Below are 20,745 nucleotides of genomic sequence, written 5' to 3' on the forward strand. Positions count from 1 at the left end.
TTTAGTGACTAATAATCGATAATCGATTATCGATAAGTCACATTGCAATGCCACACTGTTGAATCATCATCAAAAGCCAACCCGCACCGAGCTGAACTACTTCAACGGAAAGCGAAATTAAAACTCGATTCTATGACGCTTCGCTTGATCACTTGATCGCTCGATCAAAGATCGTATAACCGAGATGCCGGTGCCTGGCAGTCGGCGTCGGCGTCAGCGTCGACTCGATTCAGTTTCAATTCAGCGGATGACGAATGCCGAGAGTTATAAAAAGTTATAGAAAAACTAAGCGAAAACAAAAAATATAAAACAGTTGACATAATTTCTCTTGTTCTTGTTTTTGCTCAAAACTGATAAGAAAACGCTCTAGAAACACAGTCAACGCGTTGGGTTTTGTTTATGGAACCTGTGGAAATATTTTATCGTATACTTAGTATCTGCCCGGGCCTGTTTTTGTTGTTGTTGTTGTTGTTCTTGCTGTTGTTGTTAAATGAACGTGACGGGAGCTACAATTTGTGTGCTGATAAGAGTTGCCATTAGTATGGGTGTGTGTGTGTGTGTTAATGTTGTTTGAATTCTGGGAATTCACAGTTATTTAAAAGGCCTCTGGTTTTGTGTTTAGAGAATGCCAAGTGCAACTGCCATTGCGAAATCTTTACGACTATGTATATAGTATAAATATATATATATATATATATATATAGAAAATAGAACAAAGAAACTATCTGTCTAAGACTAGAACGTTGAAGTTTTTGAGTTTGTTCTAATTAACTAGAATTTCTCAAAATCTCATTAAGTTTCATTCACGTAATTCTTTATATTTTAAGTGTGATTCAATTGTCAACAATTTAAGGTGTGTTCTAAGATTCTATATAAAAAAGTGTAAAAAATAATAAGTTTTCTAGCATCTACTGGATCTTAATTCCAATCTCAAGAATTATTCATCTAGTATTACTTTATATAAAAGCAGTAACTTTTTCGGGCCTGAGCAAACACTTTCAGAGCTCCATTTCTGTTTTTATCATCATCAATTGTTGACGTAAATTTGATATTTTAGCTAATGTACCTTTTCAATTAGTCTAAAATATTGAGTTACCAAGTTGGGGTAGCTTATAAACTATGCACAAATGTTGACTGGAGTGAAGAATGTCTGGCCCGAGGTCATTTCTTGAATGAAAACAGCTTTGACAACGTTTTCAATAAAACTAATGAAAATTGTTTGTATGAACATACAAAAAGACAGACATTATGGCTTTCCTTTGTTAATATTTGTTTGGTTTTCTTTAAAAAATATATATTTTTTAAATTTGTTTTCTCATTTATGTGCGTCGTGTGTGATTTGAACATTTTGCAGCATTATTTTTGTTATGGCTGCGTTTTGCTGCGTTGTTTTTGTGTTGGATTTGCATTTTGAAGCACGTTCAAAATAACAAAACACAAAAAAACAACAACACAAATCGTTGACGCCAACAGCAACCCCCAGGGGGTGGAGGGGGGGAGGGGGGTGCGGAGCAACTTTGCTAACAAATTGCTGTGTTGTGCTCATATCCTGGCAAGTCCCGGAAGTTGACGACGCCGCGCGATAAGTGCAAGCGGCGAGAGGGGCAAAGAGGAAGTGGCTGTCAAAAAAAAATGAAAACAAATAAAAGAGGGAATATGTAAATCAAAAATTGCGAACAAACCATAAAAGCGCCGGCCAGGACATAAAACCTGAAAGCCAAAGATGAGCCAAGACGAAGAAGAAGAAGAAGAAGCAGCAGAAGCCGCCATGGACGTCAGCAGCTTTTTTTTTTTTTTGGTTATCTTCTCTCTCTTTTCATCACGATTGTTTTGCAAGTTTTATATTTTTACAACTTTTACTTTGTTACCGAAATAAAACAAAGGCGGTCGCCCTTAGGGGGTTGTTGTTGTTGTTGCTGGTATTTGCCCAGGCAGGTTAACGATGTCTGTTAGGTGAGACAAGTGCATCAGAGAGAGAGAGAGAGAAAGAGAGAGAGCGAGAGGGGGAGAGAGAGAGAGCGAGAGAGATACAAGGCGGCAGAGCAAGAAGGAGGGGAGGGAGAGGCAGGGCAATTGAGAGAGTCGCAGCAACAACTACAAAGTCGAGGAGGGTGCAATGACTGCAACTTTTCGTGTGTGTGTGTGTGTGTGTGTGTGTGTGTGTGTGTTTGTAGAGGAGAAAGTTTCGTTGAATGTGGCCCATACCCCAACCCCTCGAGCCATAACTCCAAAACCAACTGCATAGTCATTTTAGCGAGGGTTGCGAACAGAACAGACAAAGTATACAAAAGTGCTTAAAAAAAAAATAAGAGAAGCAGCAGAGAAGAGGAGGAAAAGAAGAGAAACGGCAGCGGGAGAGGGAGAAGTACGTGACACCGAAAATTCGCGTCAAATATGTACATTGCCCTCACAAAAGGGTTTAACCTTGGACTTCAGCAAAAAAAATGGGAGGAGGGTGCAGCTAATCAGTCGCCGGCTGTCACGCGGCTCGTCGGGGAGGGGGGGCAGCGGGTTCGGTTGCTGCACTCTTTCGTGCAAGGCACAAGCCATAACATGAGGCTGACTAACCAGCTCGTGATAAAGCCAAAAACGGAAACAGAATTCGCGAAAAAGAAAACATAACAAAAACCATTAAAAAATAAAAGCGACAAATTTGTTCTTAAGAAAATAAATATAAATAAATACATTATACATTGATTAAAACTGCAAATAAAGAAAAGCCTACTGTTGTTCTATTTGTGTGTGTATTGTAATAGTACTAACCTCCAAAGTGCTGAGCTGATTAACCCACTGGTATGCCTAGAAACAAATGCAAATCGTACAGACATATCAGACAAATGAGAGAGACAGAGACAGAGTTGTAGTTGAAGAAGAAGAAGAATAGCGCACCATTCAACACAATACATAAGAATTAAATAAATAACTATAATATATAGAAAATAAAAAAAAAAACAAAAACTAATTTGATTTACTTTAGTTAACAGTAGTTGGCATACGTGATAATCAAAAAGTTTGCTTATGTTTAAATACACTTTGAAAAGATAATAAAAAGAAATCAAGAACTGTTAGAGGGTTTGCCCAGTTCACACACACACACAAGCACAATTGGCAAAAAATCAGCTGATTTACCAACACTCAGCTCCAATTTTAAAGCTAAAAACAACCGCTATAAAATTTGCTGTTAAATTGCGAGCGTAAACGTGTATGTGTGTGCGGTGTGCATGCGAGTGAGAGTGTGTGTGTGGCTCTCACTGTTTGCAACTCTCTCCATCTCTCTATCGCTCGCCATGTCTCGTCTTATTCTTGACGCTTGGCATTTGAGCAGAAAGAAACAACTAAAAGCTGTTCAACTTTAATCGCACAAGAGTTTAATAAAAGCCGCTATGAAAATTCTGCACTCACACACATGCACGCACATAGACAAAAGCTGACGGCTGTGGCTCATTTAATTTTTCACACAAACAAGCAACAACAATAACAACAAAAGCAGGGTAATAAATTTTATTAAAACGAAATTCGGCAAAAATGTTTTGCTAGGCTGTTGTTATTGTTGTTTCGGCAGACATTGAACTTTATTATGGCCGCTTTTTTCAGCAAATTTCTGTGTGTGGGCGCAATACGACGCAAGAGCGTAGCGAAGAAACAAAATACAATAAAATAAAAATAAAAATACAAACACAGACAATTGAGAGCGACACACGCACGCACAGAGGACACAAGAACAATATACACATAAATAGTTGGGTTAGATTCTGTTATTAATTATTCCCATTTTTTTTTCGGGAAAGGGGAAAGAATAAAGAGTAGAATAGATTGAGAGCCTACTTAAAATGATGGCCTTTGGGCAATTGCTTTTATTTACTTTGTTTTGTATTTGACAGCTGCTGCGGCTGGAGAGCGACGACGCTGACGCTGGCGATTACGATGACGGCGGCGGCAACGACGACGTTGATGGCGTTTGCTTTTTGCCGCTGCTTCTTCACTTTTCTATTGCACACACACACGCGCGCAAATTCGCAAGAGCGTACGCACACAGCTGCACAAAGCTTTCTGCTGTTTACAAACTTTTGCGACGTTTTCAAGTGCGCCCCGAGACGTGAACGTAGACGGCGACGCTGGCAGCGACGTAAGCAGAGAGAGAGAGAGTGCGAGAGAGAGCGCGCGATTGCGTTGTCGGAGCGGCAGGCAACGTAAGCTTTAACTATTTTTCTTGACTTTGCTTCTTTTCCTTTATTTTGTTGTTGTTGTTTCTTTTTTGGTTTTTGATGTGTTTAAAAAATATGTATGTATTTTTTGCTTGCTTTTGCTCACTGCCTTTGCTGCGGCGGCTTTTTTCCTTTTTTATTTTTGCAAAAACGCTTTAATAACTTTCTATTGCTATTTTTATATTTCTTAATGCCGTTTCACAAACTAACATACGTACACATACATTTATATACAATGACAGACAGAGACGAACGCCGACGAAGGCAATGTAGAGGAAACAATGAAAAAACCGCACATACGATAATATTTCACTACCTTACTGTTATAATTTATAATTTTTGCAATGATTAATACAATAATTGTTGCTGCTCTCTTGCTGTTGACTTTATTGTAGTTTTAGCTGTTGTTGTTTTTGTTGTTGACGTTGAGGATGATGACGAGACGACGTCAGCTTTAAGTTAAGCACACGCAATATACACACATATACACATGCACATATAGAAAGAGAGACGAATAGAGACGAGAACTGTATGCACAAACACAGTTAGCTAGCTCTAGTTGTGTTGTTGTTGTTGCTGCTGCTGCTGTTGCTGTTGTCGTCGGCGCGTACACGTAGCAAAATTTTGCGAGCTTTGAACAAACAGAACGAACGAACAAACAGTGAGTGTCCAGCCCAGCTGATTTCAATTTTGTTTGAATTTCTTTGCTTTAAACCACGCGCACAACGAACTGGCCACGACAAAAATTAAAATGAAACTGAATGCAAAGACAGGCGACGACAAACACAATCCAGAAACCGGTGGAGAGCGGTCCATGCGCAGTGCTCAACCAAAAGAGAGCGCGAGAGTGTGACAGAGTGAGCGTGTGCGCGCGCCATCCAAGTGCGAGTGAGTGCGCCTCATATAAATGAATGGGCGGCTGTCTGGCAGCACTGACAGTAAGAGCGGAGCGGCTGAATAAAAAAAAAATGTAATAGAAAAGCGCCGGTATGCGGCGATGTCTCTGGCGCAAACGGAACTACATATACTGGCAGCGTTGCTGTTCACTGTGCGAGGCGCTCTCTCTAACCCCCGCTTGTAACAACAAACTCTGTTACCGGAAAAAAGCAATTGTGGCGGGGGTGTTTTTATGCCCTTTTCGTAGAGCCGAGAGCGCCAACAAAAGCAAGAGAGTGAGAGAGTGTGAAAGTGTGAGGGAGCTGCGTTGACGTCAACGACGCCGTCGTCGTCGTCTGACTCAACCGCAGCGCCACCACCCAAATTCGCACAGTGGAGCAGAAGTCGAGCATATTGGGGCAATTATTACTTCATTCATCAATTTTGTTTAGCCGTTCGCTTTTGGCACATTTCGTTTGCCGTTCGCGTGTAAAACGACGTTAATTGCCACTGGCGTCGCCGCTGGCGCTGGCGTCATTTCTGTCATGATTTCAAACGAGCGGCGCCGCTGCAGCCAACTACTCGTGCTCGCCAAAAAACTCAAAACAAGTGGTTTTTTGGCATTTGGCGAACGCGTGAGAAACAAATTTGAACACTCGGCCGCCCAGCAGCAATTGGCAACTGCAGCAGAGACGCCAACGCCGACGTCGCTGTCGCTGTTGACGTTAACATCTCATGCGCTCATTTACCCTGTAAGTGTTTTCGCATCAGCTGGCGGCTTGGCGCTACGTTTAACGTCGGCGTCGCTGCTGGCGTTGGCTTTGCTGTCTTTTCGGGACTTGACCGTTTTCTATGATGGTTTTTTTTTCTTTTTTTCTTTTTGCCAATTTTCAAGTGAATGTTTGTATTTTTCTTTTGGCCGCCCGTTTGACTTTTTGTATGTTTACAGCTCGTAAACATAAATCATATAATATATAATGCGTTATTTCTCTTGTCTGTAGACGATAGACACGAATAATAGTTGCAGTCGCCGACAAAAACCTGGCGACGTCTCCGCCTTTGGCTAGGTTCAATCATCGCGATCATTAAACGGAATTTATTATTGTGGCCAAAACTGCAAATTGGCCATAAAGATAGGCCAACAAATGTTGGCAGTGGGCAAATGTCGAATGGAATTGCAGCATTTGACAGTTGATTTGCCACCTGCCTCTACTAACTGTTATACTGTCATATGCTTCTACTGACTGTTATACTGTCATATGCCACGTAATATAGGTGAGAGCTTACGTTACGATATCTATCGAAGCCTCGTCAACTATCGCTTTGTTTTAGTATTTTTTGTCAGTATTATTTGTTTTTTTTTTTTTTTTGTATGAACTCTTTAAACAACTTTTTGTATTTATTTTATAAATGTCAAGACCCTTTTTCAATAGAAAACCAACAAGCACGTCACGATTCGTGCGAATTTCAGCGGATCAGTCGTAAACCTGTTTCTATTAGAAATTCCCATAGCTCAAAAGCGACACATTAGCTTTCAGATTGTTTACCTGAGTTTTAAGTGATTGATGTTTACTATAAATAGACAATAACACTGTATTTTAAGCCAAAATCGGGGAGTTGCCAACAGCCAAGCAATTGAATAATTGCACGAAAATACAAATAAAATTGATTCCGTTTAGTTTTGTGGATTCCCCCTAAAAACGGAATACATATAACTCTTCTAATGTGTTATACTTCTTTAGTCAACGGTAAAAAGTCATCGCAGCAACAACAACAAGGCCCTTGTTATCAGTGATAACAGCTTCGGGGTGCACGCAAAATGGAAAAACTGGAAAACTGCAAAGCAAATCAGGAAAATTTGATAAAGATAAAGTAATGCAAATACAAATGATATACAAATAATATAAAAAAAGGGACAAACAAAAGCAATTTCCAATGGTAAATAACAAGTTTATAAGGCTTGCGTTTTGAGCGCGTTAGCCGAAGCGAAAAACATAAGAGAAGAGCAAAAAAAAATATCAGTTGATAAAAAGACAGCAACAACAACAAGAACTACAGCGGATGACAAATTCTATACGCAAAGCCAGCAAGAAAATCGCCTAGTGAAGGCCCGAGCGGAAGGGAGGGGGGGGGGGAACTAGCAACAGCAAAGCAAAAGCAACGATAATAGCAAAACAAACGACCGACTGACAGCAGACGAGGGAGAGGGCGCGGCAAGCGGAACTTTCAATTGAAAACGAATGCGTATAAATGCGCCCATATGGAAAATACAAGCCAAGGGATGAGGCCATGTGCCTGTGTGCTTGTGCGTCTGTATGTGTGTGTGTGTGTGTGATGGTATAGGGGTTGGGGGGAGGGCTGCACGCAGAAAATTGCGACGTCGCGCCGCCGCCTACGTCACGTTGCTTATCGGCCGCCTTTCGTATGCAATTTTTATGCTGGTGCTGGTGTTGGTGCGACGCCAGCGTCGCAGTTAGCGTTTGTTCTCAGGGTGTAAATGCGTTAAAATAATCAGCGAGGCGCGCTGCCGACGCAGCTGTGCCACCCCCGTCTCTGGGTTTTGACTTTGCTCTGTTTGCTTAGCTGCTGGTAGAAGCCGTAGGCAGCGACGTCTACGTCAACGTCAACGCAGCATCTTTGGCTGTTTGTACAACTGTTACGCAAAGCGACTGTTGGACTGTTGGACTGTTGCTCTGCACTCACAACGCACAGTTGGCATTTTATGTTTGCCCAACTTTAACGTGCTCTCCCACTCACTCACACACATGCAGCACACGACATTATTTTTCATTCTCTTAGTTTATCTTATGTGCATAACTTTGTTCATTTCGCCCCATTTCATTTCGTTTACAGGTTGTCAAGAAATTAAATGTTCATTATTAGTTTTCCTTTGCTTTTGGTTCGCCCCCCATCGACATTTGTATTCCTTATCAGTTGTGTTCGCGCTCTTGCTCTCTCTCTCTCTTTCACTCTCTCTCTAGCACTGGTTACTCTCTGACACTCCTTTGGACGTCGACGTCAACAGCGCTGCCAGCATCGCCAATTGCTTTGACGAGTCATCAATTTGTGCGGCTTCTTTGCCAAAGGCGACTTACGCTGACCATTTGCTGGCTTAACGCGCACAGCCCCTGCACCGCACTGCAAGGCCCGCAGCAGCCCACATAACGGCACACCAATACAGGCACATTCATATAAACAAACATTTATTGCATGTTGCTTGTCAATCGTCATTTGCTGCTGTTGTTGTTGTTGTTGCTGTTGTTGTCGATGTCGTCGCTCGACGGCGAATTTTATCGCAAAAAGGGAAAATAAATATGTATAATGTGTATCCAAATAAATGAGTAAACATGTGTGTGTGTGTGAGTGTGTGCGTTGATGTGTGCGTGTGTGCGTGTGTGCGCTGTGTAAATAAGCGATTTTTATTAGAGTCACAGATAAAACGGTTAATGACAAACACATTTGTGCAATGTTTTTATGTTATGTTATGATTTCTTTTATTATCTCCCCCCCGCCCACGACCTTACTCCAGCTCTTTTACTTTTTGTGGGTCAAAGCAAACACGCATTAAAGGGGGGGGGGGGGGGGGGGGGGGGGGGGGGAACATCATTTTTGGTCAAAATTCATGTTAAAATAGAACCTCAGATATCCTATATAGACATGGGTCGGAATTTCCCAACCCTATAACTCGGTCAAAACTCAACCGATTTTCATATGGTTTGCATTTTTATTCATGGTTTGACCTCTAGATCAATTTTGCATCTAAATCTGGGAACATGATTTTTGGTCGAAATTCATGTTAAAATGGAACCTCAGATATCCTATATATGCATGGATCAAATTTTCCCAACCCCATAACTCGGTCAAAACTCAACCGATTTTCATATGGTTTGCATTTTTATTCATGGTTTGACCTCTAGATCAATTTTGCATCTAAATCTGGGAACATGATTTTTGGTCAAAATTCATGTTAAAATAGAACCTCAGATATCCTATATAGACATGGGTCGGAATTTCCCAACCCCATAACTCGGTCAAAACTCAACCGATTTTCATATGGTTTATATTTTTATTCATGGTTTGACCTCTAGATAAATTTTGCATCTAAATCTGGGAACATGATTTTTGGTGAAAATTCATGTTAAAATAGAACCTCAGATATCCTATATAGACATGGGTCAAAATTTCCCAACCGCATAAGTCGGTCAAAACTCAACCGATTTTCATATGGTTTGCATTTTTATTCATGGTTTGACCTCTAGATAAATTTTGCATTTAAATCTGGGAACATGATTTTTGGTGAAAATTCATGTTAAAATAGAACCTCAGATATCCTATATAGACATGGGTCGGAATTTCCCAACCCCATAACTCGGTCAAAACTCAACCGATTTTCATATGGTTTATATTTTTATTCATGGTTTGACCTCTAGATCAATTTTGCATCTAAATCTGGGAACATGATTTTTGGTGAAAATTCATGTTAAAATAGAACCTCAGATATCCTATATATGCATGGATCAAATTTTCCCAACCCCATAACTCGGTCAAAACTCAACCGATTTTCATGTGGTTTGCATTTTTATTCATGGTTTGACCTCTAGATCAATTTTGCATCTAAATCTGGGAACATGATTTTTGGTCAAAATTCATGTTAAAATAGAACCTCAGATATCCTATATAGACATGGGTCGGAATTTCCCAACCCCATAACTCGGTCAAAACTCAACCGATTTTCATATGGTTTATATTTTTATTCATGGTTTGACCTCTAGATCAATTTTGCATCTAAATCTGGGAACATGATTTTTGGTGAAAATTCATGTTAAAATAGAACCTCAGATATCCTATATAGACATGGGTCGGAATTTCCCAACCCCATAACTCGGTCAAAACTCAACCGATTTTCATATGGTTTATATTTTTATTCATGGTTTGACCTCTAGATAAATTTTGCATCTAAATCTGGGAACATGATTTTTGGTGAAAATTCATGTTAAAATAGAACCTCAGATATCCTATATAGACATGGGTCAAAATTTCCCAACCGCATAAGTCGGTCAAAACTCAACCGATTTTCATATGGTTTGCATTTTTATTCATGGTTTGACCTCTAGATAAATTTTGCATTTAAATCTGGGAACATGATTTTTGGTGAAAATTCATGTTAAAATAGAACCTCAGATATCCTATATAGACATGGGTCGGAATTTCCCAACCCCATAACTCGGTCAAAACTCAACCGATTTTCATATGGTTTATATTTTTATTCATGGTTTGACCTCTAGATCAATTTTGCATCTAAATCTGGGAACATGATTTTTGGTGAAAATTCATGTTAAAATAGAACCTCAGATATCCTATATATGCATGGATCAAATTTTCCCAACCCCATAACTCGGTCAAAACTCAACCGATTTTCATATGGTTTGCATTTTTATTCATGGTTTGACCTCTAGATCAATTTTGCATCTAAATCTGGGAATATGATTTTTGGTGAAAATTCATGTTAAAATAGAACCTCAGATATCCTATATATGCATGGATCAAATTTTCCCAACCCCATAACTCGGTCAAAACTCAACCGATTTTCATATGGTTTGCATTTTTATTCATGGTTTGACCTCTAGATCAATTTTGCATCTAAATCTGGGAACATGATTTTTGGTCAAAATTCATGTTAAAATAGAACCTCAGATATCCTATATAGACATGGGTCGGAATTTCCCAACCCCATAACTCGGTCAAAACTCAACCGATTTTCATATGGTTTATATTTTTATTCATGGTTTGACCTCTAGATCAATTTTGCATCTAAATCCGGGAACATGATTTTTGGTGAAAATTCATGTTAAAATAGAACCTCAGATATCCTATATAGACATGGGTCGGAATTTCCCAACCCCATAACTCGGTCAAAACTCAACTGATTTTCATATGGTTTGCATTTTTATTCATGGTTTGACCTCTAGATAAATGTTGCACCTAAATCTGGGAACATGATTTTTGGTCGAAATTCATGTTAAAATGGAACCTCAGATATCCTATATAGACATCGGTGAAAATTTCCCACCCCCATAACTCGGTCAAAACTCATCCGATTTTCATATGGTTTATATTTTTATTCATGGTTTGACCTCTAGATCAATTTTGCATCTAAATCTGGGAACATGATTTTTGGTGAAAATTCATGTTAAAATAGAACCTCAGATATCCTATATAGACATGGGTCAAAATTTCCCACCCCCATAACTCGGTCAAAACTCAACAGATTTTCATATGGTTTGCGTTTTTATTCATGGTTTGACCTCTAGATCAATTTTGCATCTAAATCTGGGAACATCATTTTTGGTCAAAATTCATGTTAAAATAGAACCTCAGATATCCTATATAGACATGGGTCGGAATTTCCCAACCCCATAACTCGGTCAAAACTCAACCGATTTTCATATGGTTTGCATTTTTATTCATGGTTTGACCTCTAGATAAATTTTGCATCTAAATCTGGGAACATGATTTTTGGTGAAAATTCATGTTAAAATAGAACCTCAGATATAGATATCTATATAGACATGGGTCGGAATTTCCCAACCCCATAACTCGGTCAAAACTCAACCGATTTTCATATGGTTTGCATTTTTATTCATGGTTTGACCTCTAGATAAATATTGCATCTAAATCTGGGAACATGATTTTTGGTCAAAATTCATGTTAAAATATAACCTCAGATATCCTATATAGACATGGGTCAAAATTTCCCAACCGCATAAGTCGGTCAAAACTCAACCGATTTTCATATGGTTTGCATTTTTATTCATGGTTTGACCTCTAGATCAATTTTGCATCTAAATCTGGGAACATGATTTTTGGTCGAAATTCATGTTAAAATGGAACCTCAGATATCCTATATAGACATGGGTCAAAATTTCCCACCCTCATAACTCGGTTAAAACTCAACCGATTTTCATATGGTTTGCATTTTTATTCATGGTTTGACCTCTAGATAAATTTTGCATCTAAATGTGGGAACATGATTTTTGGTGAAAATTCATGTTAAAATAGAACCTCAGATATCCTATATAGACATGGGTCGGAATTTCCCAACCCCATAACTCGGTCAAAACTCAACCGATTTTCATATGGTTTGCATTTTTATTCATGGTTTGACCTCTAGATAAATTTTGCATCTAAATCTGGGAACATGATTTTTGGTGAAAATTCATGTTAAAATAGAACCTCAGATATCCTATATAGACATGGGTCAAAATTTCCCAACCGCATAAGTCGGTCAAAACTCAACCGATTTTCATATGGTTTGCATTTTTATTCATGGTTTGACCTCTAGATAAATTTTGCATTTAAATCTGGGAACATGATTTTTGGTGAAAATTCATGTTAAAATAGAACCTCAGATATCCTATATAGACATGGGTCGGAATTTCCCAACCCCATAACTCGGTCAAAACTCAACCGATTTTCATATGGTTTGCATTTTTATTCATGGTTTGACCTCTAGATAAATTTTGCATCTAAATCTGGGAACATGATTTTTGGTGAAAATTCATGTTAAAATAGAACCTCAGATATCCTATATAGACATGGGTCGGAATTTCCCAACCCCATAACTCGGTCAAAACTCAACCGATTTTCATATGGTTTGCATTTTTATTCATGGTTTGACCTCTAGATAAATTTTGCATCTAAATCTGGGAACATGATTTTTGTTGAAAATTCATGTTAAAATAGAACCTCAGATATCCTATATAGACATGGGTCGGAATTTCCCAACCCCATAACTCGGTCAAAACTCAACCGATTTTCATATGGTTTGCATTTTTATTCATGGTTTGACCTCTAGATAAATTTTGCATCTAAATCTGGGAACATGATTTTTGGTGAAAATTCATGTTAAAATAGAACCTCAGATATAGATATCTATATAGACATGGGTCGGAATTTCCCAACCCCATAACTCGGTCAAAACTCAACCGATTTTCATATGGTTTGCATTTTTATTCATGGTTTGACCTCTAGATCAATTTTGCATCTAAATCTGGGAACATGATTTTTGGTCAAAATTCATGTTAAAATAGAACCTCAGATATCCTATATAGACATGGGTCGGAATTTCCCAACCCCATAACTCGGTCAAAACTCAACCGATTTTCATATGGTTTGCATTTTTATTCATGGTTTGACCTCTAGATAAATTTTGCACCTAAATCTGGGAACATGATTTTTGGTCGAAATTCATGTTAAAATGGAACCTCAGATATCCTATATAGACATCGGTGAAAATTTCCCACCCCCATAACTCGGTCAAAACTCATCCGATTTTCATATGGTTTATATTTTTATTCATGGTTTGACCTCTAGATCAATTTTGCATCTAAATCTGGGAACATGATTTTTGGTGAAAATTCATGTTAAAATAGAACCTCAGATATCCTATATGGGTCGGAATTTCCCAACCCCATAACTCGGTCAAAACTCAACCGATTTTCATATGGTTTGCATTTTTATTCATTATTTGACCTCTAGATAAATTTTGCATCTAAATCTGGGAACATGATTTTTGGTGAAAATTCATGTTAAAATAGAACCTCAGATATCCTATATAGACATGGGTCAAAATTTCCCACCCCCATAACTCGGTCAAAACTCAACAGATTTTCATATGGTTTGCATTTTTATTCATGGTTTGACCTCTAGATAAATTTTGCATCTAAATCTGGGAACATGATTTTTGGTGAAAATTCATGTTAAAATGGAACCTCAGATATCCTATATAGACATGGGTCAAAATTTCCCACCCTCATAACTCGGTCAAAACTCAACCGATTTTCATATGGTTTGCAATTTTATTCATGGTTTGACCTCTAGATAAATTTTGCATCTAAATCTGGGAACATGATTTTTGGTGAAAATTCATGTTAAAATAGAACCTCAGATATCCTATATAGACATGGGTCAAAATTTCCCAACCCCATAACTCGGTCAAAACTCAAGCGATTTTCATATGGTTTGCATTTTTATTCATGGTTTGACCTCTAGATAAATTTTGCATCTAAATCTGGGAACATGATTTTTGGTGAAAATTCATGTTAAAATAGAACCTCAGATATCCTATATAGACATGGGTCGGAATTTCCCAACCCCATAACTCGGTCAAAACTCAACCGATTTTCATATGGTTTGCATTTTTATTCATGGTTTGACCTCTAGATAAATTTTGCATCTAAATCTGGGAACATGATTTTTGGTGAAAATTCATGTTAAAATAGAACCTCAGATATCCTATATAGACATGGGTCGGAATTTCCCAACCCCATAACTCGGTCAAAACTCAACCGATTTTCATATGGTTTGCATTTTTATTCATGGTTTGACCTCTAGATCAATTTTGCATCTAAATCTGGGAACATGATTTTTGGTGAAAATTCATGTTAAAATAGAACCTCAGATATCCTATATAGACATGGGTCGGAATTTCCCAACCCCATAACTCGGTCAAAACTCAACCGATTTTCATATGGTTTGCATTTTTATTCATGGTTTGACCTCTAGATAAATTTTGCATCTAAATCTGGGAACATGATTTTTGGTGAAAATTCATGTTAAAATAGAACCTCAGATATCCTATATAGACATGGGTCAAAATTTCCCAACCGCATAAGTCGGTCAAAACTCAACCGATTTTCATATGGTTTGCATTTTTATTCATGGTTTGACCTCTAGATAAATTTTGCATTTAAATCTGGGAACATGATTTTTGGTGAAAATTCATGTTAAAATAGAACCTCAGATATCCTATATAGACATGGGTCGGAATTTCCCAACCCCATAACTCGGTCAAAACTCAACCGATTTTCATATGGTTTGCATTTTTATTCATGGTTTGACCTCTAGATAAATTTTGCATCTAAATCTGGGAACATGATTTTTGGTGAAAATTCATGTTAAAATAGAACCTCAGATATCCTATATAGACATGGGTCGGAATTTCCCAACCCCATAACTCGGTCAAAACTCAACCGATTTTCATATGGTTTGCATTTTTATTCATGGTTTGACCTCTAGATCAATTTTGCATCTAAATCTGGGAACATGATTTTTGGTCGAAATTCATGTTAAAATGGAACCTCAGATATCCTATATAGACATCGGTGAAAATTTCCCACCGCCATAACTTGGTCAAAACTCTTCCGATTTTCATATGGTTTATATTTTTATTCATGGTTTGACCTCTAGATCAATTTTGCATCTAAATCTGGGAACATGATTTTTGGTGAAAATTCATGTTAAAATAGAACCTCAGATATCCTATATAGACATGGGTCGGAATTTCCCAACCCCATAACTCGGTCAAAACTCAACCGATTTTCATATGGTTTGCATTTTTATTTATGGTTTGACCTCTAGATAAATTTTGCATCTAAATCTGGGAACATGATTTTTGGTGAAAATTCATGTTAAAATAGAACCTCAGATATCCTATATAGACATGGGTCGGAATTTCCCAACCCCATAACTCGGTCAAAACTCAACCGTTTTTCATATGGTTTGCATTTTTATTCATGGTTTGACCTCTAGATCAATTTTGCATCTAAATCTGGGAACATGATTTTTGGTCAAAATTCATGTTAAAATGGAACCTCAGATATCCTATATAGACATGGGTCAAAATTTCCCACCCCCATAACTCGGTCAAAACTCAACAGATTTTCATATGGTTTGCGTTTTTATTCATGGTTTGACCTCTAGATCAATTTTGCATCTAAATCTGGGAACATCATTTTTGGTCAAAATTCATGTTAAAATAGAACCTCAGATATACTATATAGACATGGGTCGGAATTTCCCAACCCCATAACTCGGTCAAAACTCAACCGATTTTCATATGGTTTGCATTTTTATTCATGGTTTGACCTCTAGATAAATTTTGCATCTAAATCTGGGAACATGATTTTTGGTGAAAATTCATGTTAAAATAGAACCTCAGATATCCTATATAGACATGGGTCGGAATTTCCCAACCCCATAACTCGGTCAAAACTCAACCGATTTTCATATGGTTTGCATTTTTATTCATGGTTTGACCTCTAGATCAATTTTGCATCTAAATCTGGGAACATGATTTTTGGTCGAAATTCATGTTAAAATGGAACCTCAGATATCCTATATAGACATCGGTGAAAATTTCCCACCGCCATAACTTGGTCAAAACTCTTCCGATTTTCATATGGTTTATATTTTTATTCATGGTTTGACCTCTAGATCAATTTTGCATCTAAATCTGGGAACATGATTTTTGGTGAAAATTCATGTTAAAATAGAACCTCAGATATCCTATATAGACATGGGTCGGAATTTCCCAACCCCATAACTCGGTCAAAACTCAACCGATTTTCATATGGTTTGCATTTTTATTTATGGTTTGACCTCTAGATAAATTTTGCATCTAAATCTGGGAACATGATTTTTGGTGAAAATTCATGTTAAAATAGAACCTCAGATATCCTATATAGACATGGGTCGGAATTTCCCAACCCCATAACTCGGTCAAAACTCAACCGTTTTTCATATGGTTTGCATTTTTATTCATGGTTTGACCTCTAGATCAATTTTGCATCTAAATCTGGGAACATGATTTTTGGTCAAAATTCATGTTAAAATGGAACCTCAGATATCCTATATAGACATGGGTCAAAATTTCCCACCCCCATAACTCGGTCAAAACTCAACAGATTTTCATATGGTTTGCGTTTTTATTCATGGTTTGACCTCTAGATCAATTTTGCATCTAAATCTGGGAACATCATTTTTGGTCAAAATTCATGTTAAAATAGAACCTCAGATATACTATATAGACATGGGTCGGAATTTCCCAACCCCATAACTCGGTCAAAACTCAACCGATTTTCATATGGTTTGCATTTTTATTCATGGTTTGACCTCTAGATAAATTTTGCATCTAAATCTGGGAACATGATTTTTGGTGAAAATTCATGTTAAAATAGAACCTCAGATATAGATATCTATATAGACATGGGTCGGAATTTCCCAACCCCATAACTCGGTCAAAACTCAACCGATTTTCATATGGTTTGCATTTTTATTCATGGTTTGACCTCTAGATAAATTTTGCATCTAAATCTGGGAACATGATTTTTGGTCAAAATTCATGTTAAAATATAACCTCAGATATCCTATATAGACATGGGTCAAAATTTCCCAACCGCATAAGTCGGTCAAAACTCAACCGATTTTCATATGGTTTGCATTTTTATTCATGGTTTGACCTCTAGATCAATTTTGCATCTAAATCTGGGAACATGATTTTTGGTCGAAATTCATGTTAAAATGGAACCTCAGATATCCTATATAGACATGGGTCAAAATTTCCCACCCCCATAACTCGGTCAAAACTCAACCGATTTTCATATGGTTTGCATTTTTATTCATGGTTTGACCTCTAGATAAATTTTGCATCTAAATCTGGGAACATGATTTTTGGTGAAAATTCATGTTAAAATAGAACCTCAGATATCCTATATAGACATGGGTCGGAATTTCCCAACCCCATAACTCGGTCAAAACTCAACCGATTTTCATATGGTTTGCATTTTTATTCATGGTTTGTCTTTTAGGTCAATTTTGCATATAAATCTGGAAACATAATTTTTGGTCAAAATTCATGTTAAAATGGAACCTCAGATATCCTATATATGCATGGATCAAATTTTCCCAACCCCATAACTCGGTCAAAACTCAACCGATTTTCATATGGTTTGCATTTTTATTCATGGTTTGACCTCTAGATCAATTTTGCATCTAAATCTGGGAACATGATTTTTGGTCGAAATTCATGTTAAAATGGAACCTCAGATATCCTATATATGCATGGATCAAATTTTCCCAACCCCATAACTCGGTCAAAACTCAACCGATTTTCATAAGGCTTGGCTTTTTGTTCATGATTTGACCTCTAGATCAATTTTGCATCTAAATCTGGGAACATGATTTTTGGTCAAAATTCATGTTAAAATAGAACCTCAGATATCCTATATAGACATGGGTCAAAATTTCCCAACCGCATAAGTCGGTCAAAACTCAACCGATTTTCATATGGTTTGCATTTTTATTCATGGTTTGACCTCTAGATCAATTTTGCATCTAAATCTGGGAACATGATTTTTGGTCGAAATTCATGTTAAAATGGAACCTCAGATATCCTATATAGACATGGGTCAAAATTTCCCACCCCCATAACTCGGTCAAAACTCAACCGATTTTCATATGGTTTGCATTTTTATTCATGGTTTGACCTCTAGATAAATTTTGCATCTAAATCTGGGAACATGATTTTTGGTGAAAATTCATGTTAAAATAGAACCTCAGATATCCTATATAGACATGGGTCGGAATTTCCCAACCCCATAACTCGGTCAAAACTCAACCGATTTTCATGTGGTTTGCATTTTTATTCATGGTTTGTCTTTTAGGTCAATTTTGCATATAAATCTGGAAACATAATTTTTGGTCAAAATTCATGTTAAAATGCAACCTCAGATATCCTAGATAGCTATGGGTAAAAATTTCCCACCCCCATAACTCGGTCAAAACTCAACCGATTTTCATATGGTTTGCATTTTTATTCATGGTTTGACCTCTAGATAAATTTTGCATCTAAATCTGGGAACATGATTTTTGGTGAAAATTCATGTTAAAATAGAACCTCAGATATCCTATATAGACATGGGTCGGAATTTCCCAACCCCATAACTCGGTCAAAACTCAACCGATTTTCATGTGGTTTGCATTTTTATTCATGGTTTGTCTTTTAGGTCAATTTTGCATATAAATCTGGAAACATAATTTTTGGTCAAAATTCATGTTAAAATGCAACCTCAGATATCCTAGATAGCTATGGGTAAAAATTTCCCAACCTCATAATTCGATCAAATCTCATCCGTTTTGTACGAGGTTTGGCTTTTTGTTCATAGTTTGGCCTCTTAATCAATTTGGCATTTAAATCTGCCCTTAAATATCCTATATAGAAATAGGTCGAAATTTGTCACCCCCATAATCCCATGTTCCTTTAATATAGGGAAAATTTCTAAAAGATACATTTTTCTACCTGCTAAATTGAACTGACAACTTCTTTAGTCAAGCAGCTGGGTGCTGGGGGGGCGTAGATCAATGAATGTCCGCATTTCGAGCCATTAAATCATCAGGCAAAGCCTTTTGATTTGATAATGGAACATTTATTACATAAAAGTAAATGCCCAGCTACAAACATATATATCTGTATTATCGGCTTACATATGCCATATATGTATGCCATGTGCATGCATTGACTATACTCCTGTATTAATCAGGCTTGCTTTTATATATGTATATTCTTTTTAGTTTTTTGCAAAATCACATTTTTGTTTTATTAAATCGGCTTTAACTGATTTTATCACAAACATCCGCAGTTATTTTCTACGTAGTTTCAACATGAGCTCATTGGATTAGAGCAGTCGACGCTTCACGTTCCCCAGTCGTGTGCAGGCACAAACTGGCACAACACGACTATGAGATACCCTCTAAGCTCAAGTACTTTGTCGAAATGCAAGAGATGCCAAGATTAAGCTTAAATTAAGGCTGAATATTAATCAATCAATGCCTAAATTGAAAGGGTAAAGTTAAAAGGTAAACATTTTCATATTAAAAATGTTCTTCTGCGAAGCAATATTTATTTAATCTACAATTACAGGGTATCTAAAGACTAAAGCACGCCACAAGACTTCCAAATGGAACGGAACTGGGGCTAATGCTTTCACCTGACGTCAGTAGCGGCAATGCCGACGCCGACGTCGACGTCGCTGCTGACGTCGACGTGGACGTGGACGTTGACGCCCAACATTTGCATTTAATGCGAAGCAGCAGCAAAAAGCAATTGGCTAAAAATAAATACACGTATGCAAAGTTGTTATCACACATGGGACCTGAAGAAGAAGACGGAGAAGAAGAAGAGGGAGAACAATAGATACGCAAAGACATGGAGAAGCGTCAGGGCACAATATGGAAATCAGTGCAGTTGTTTATCGAAGCGATGTTTGGTGTCACAAGATTGTGGGGCATACATAAATATCCAAGTATTTAACGGACTGTTACCCTAATATCTGCGAAAATAACAATAACAACAACAACAACAATAACAACAACAATGGATGATAAAAAAGACACATTTTGTGGGCGTTGCGACGCTTATCGATTTTCAGACTGAAACAACAGTCTTCTGCTTCTTTTTTTTTTAGATTTTTGAAAATTTTGGTTTAGTATTTGGTATTTAAAACGCAGAAATGCCAGCTTTAGGCAGGCCCAGCGATAAAACAGCGTGAATCGACAGGAAAACCAAAAGCGAGATTATTTTTTGTGGTACGTCAGTTAAATAAATGTACGGGGTGTTACCACTGAGATAAGGCAGAGGATATGCAGTTAGGTTCTTGGAAACGTGTGGAAATAATAAATGGAAAATGAGAGAGAGTTATAGTTACATAATATCTAACAATATCTATAAAGTTATCGAAAAATTCGCTAGTAATCGATAATTACATGCTTAAATATATCTTAGTAAATTATATTTCATTAAATTATATTATTTTCTTTAATAAATAAT

General features: G+C 37.4%; 1 protein-coding gene across 12 annotated transcripts in view; it reads right to left on the reverse strand.

The window, feature by feature from the left end:
• The window catches only part of LOC115771299 (protein alan shepard), a 158,841-nt gene that overhangs the window by 25,202 nt on the left and 112,894 nt on the right, over window positions 1–20,745 (reverse strand). The window contains exon 1 of one of the 12 annotated variants that reach the window (XM_030716935.1): window positions 3,863–4,930. The exons of 10 other annotated variants lie outside the window; for them this stretch is intronic. The gene's annotated coding sequence lies outside the window, so the exon portion shown is untranslated. Of the gene's footprint in view, window positions 1–2,763; window positions 2,800–3,862; window positions 4,931–20,745 lie in introns of those variants that run through there. One more of the 12 variants, XM_030716937.1, reaches the window with a different exon arrangement.

This window comes from Drosophila novamexicana, unplaced genomic scaffold (assembly GCF_003285875.2).
Source record: "Drosophila novamexicana strain 15010-1031.04,08,12 unplaced genomic scaffold, DnovRS2.1 tig00000024-arrow-pilon, whole genome shotgun sequence".
NCBI classification, from domain to species: Eukaryota; Metazoa; Arthropoda; class Insecta; order Diptera; family Drosophilidae; genus Drosophila; species Drosophila novamexicana.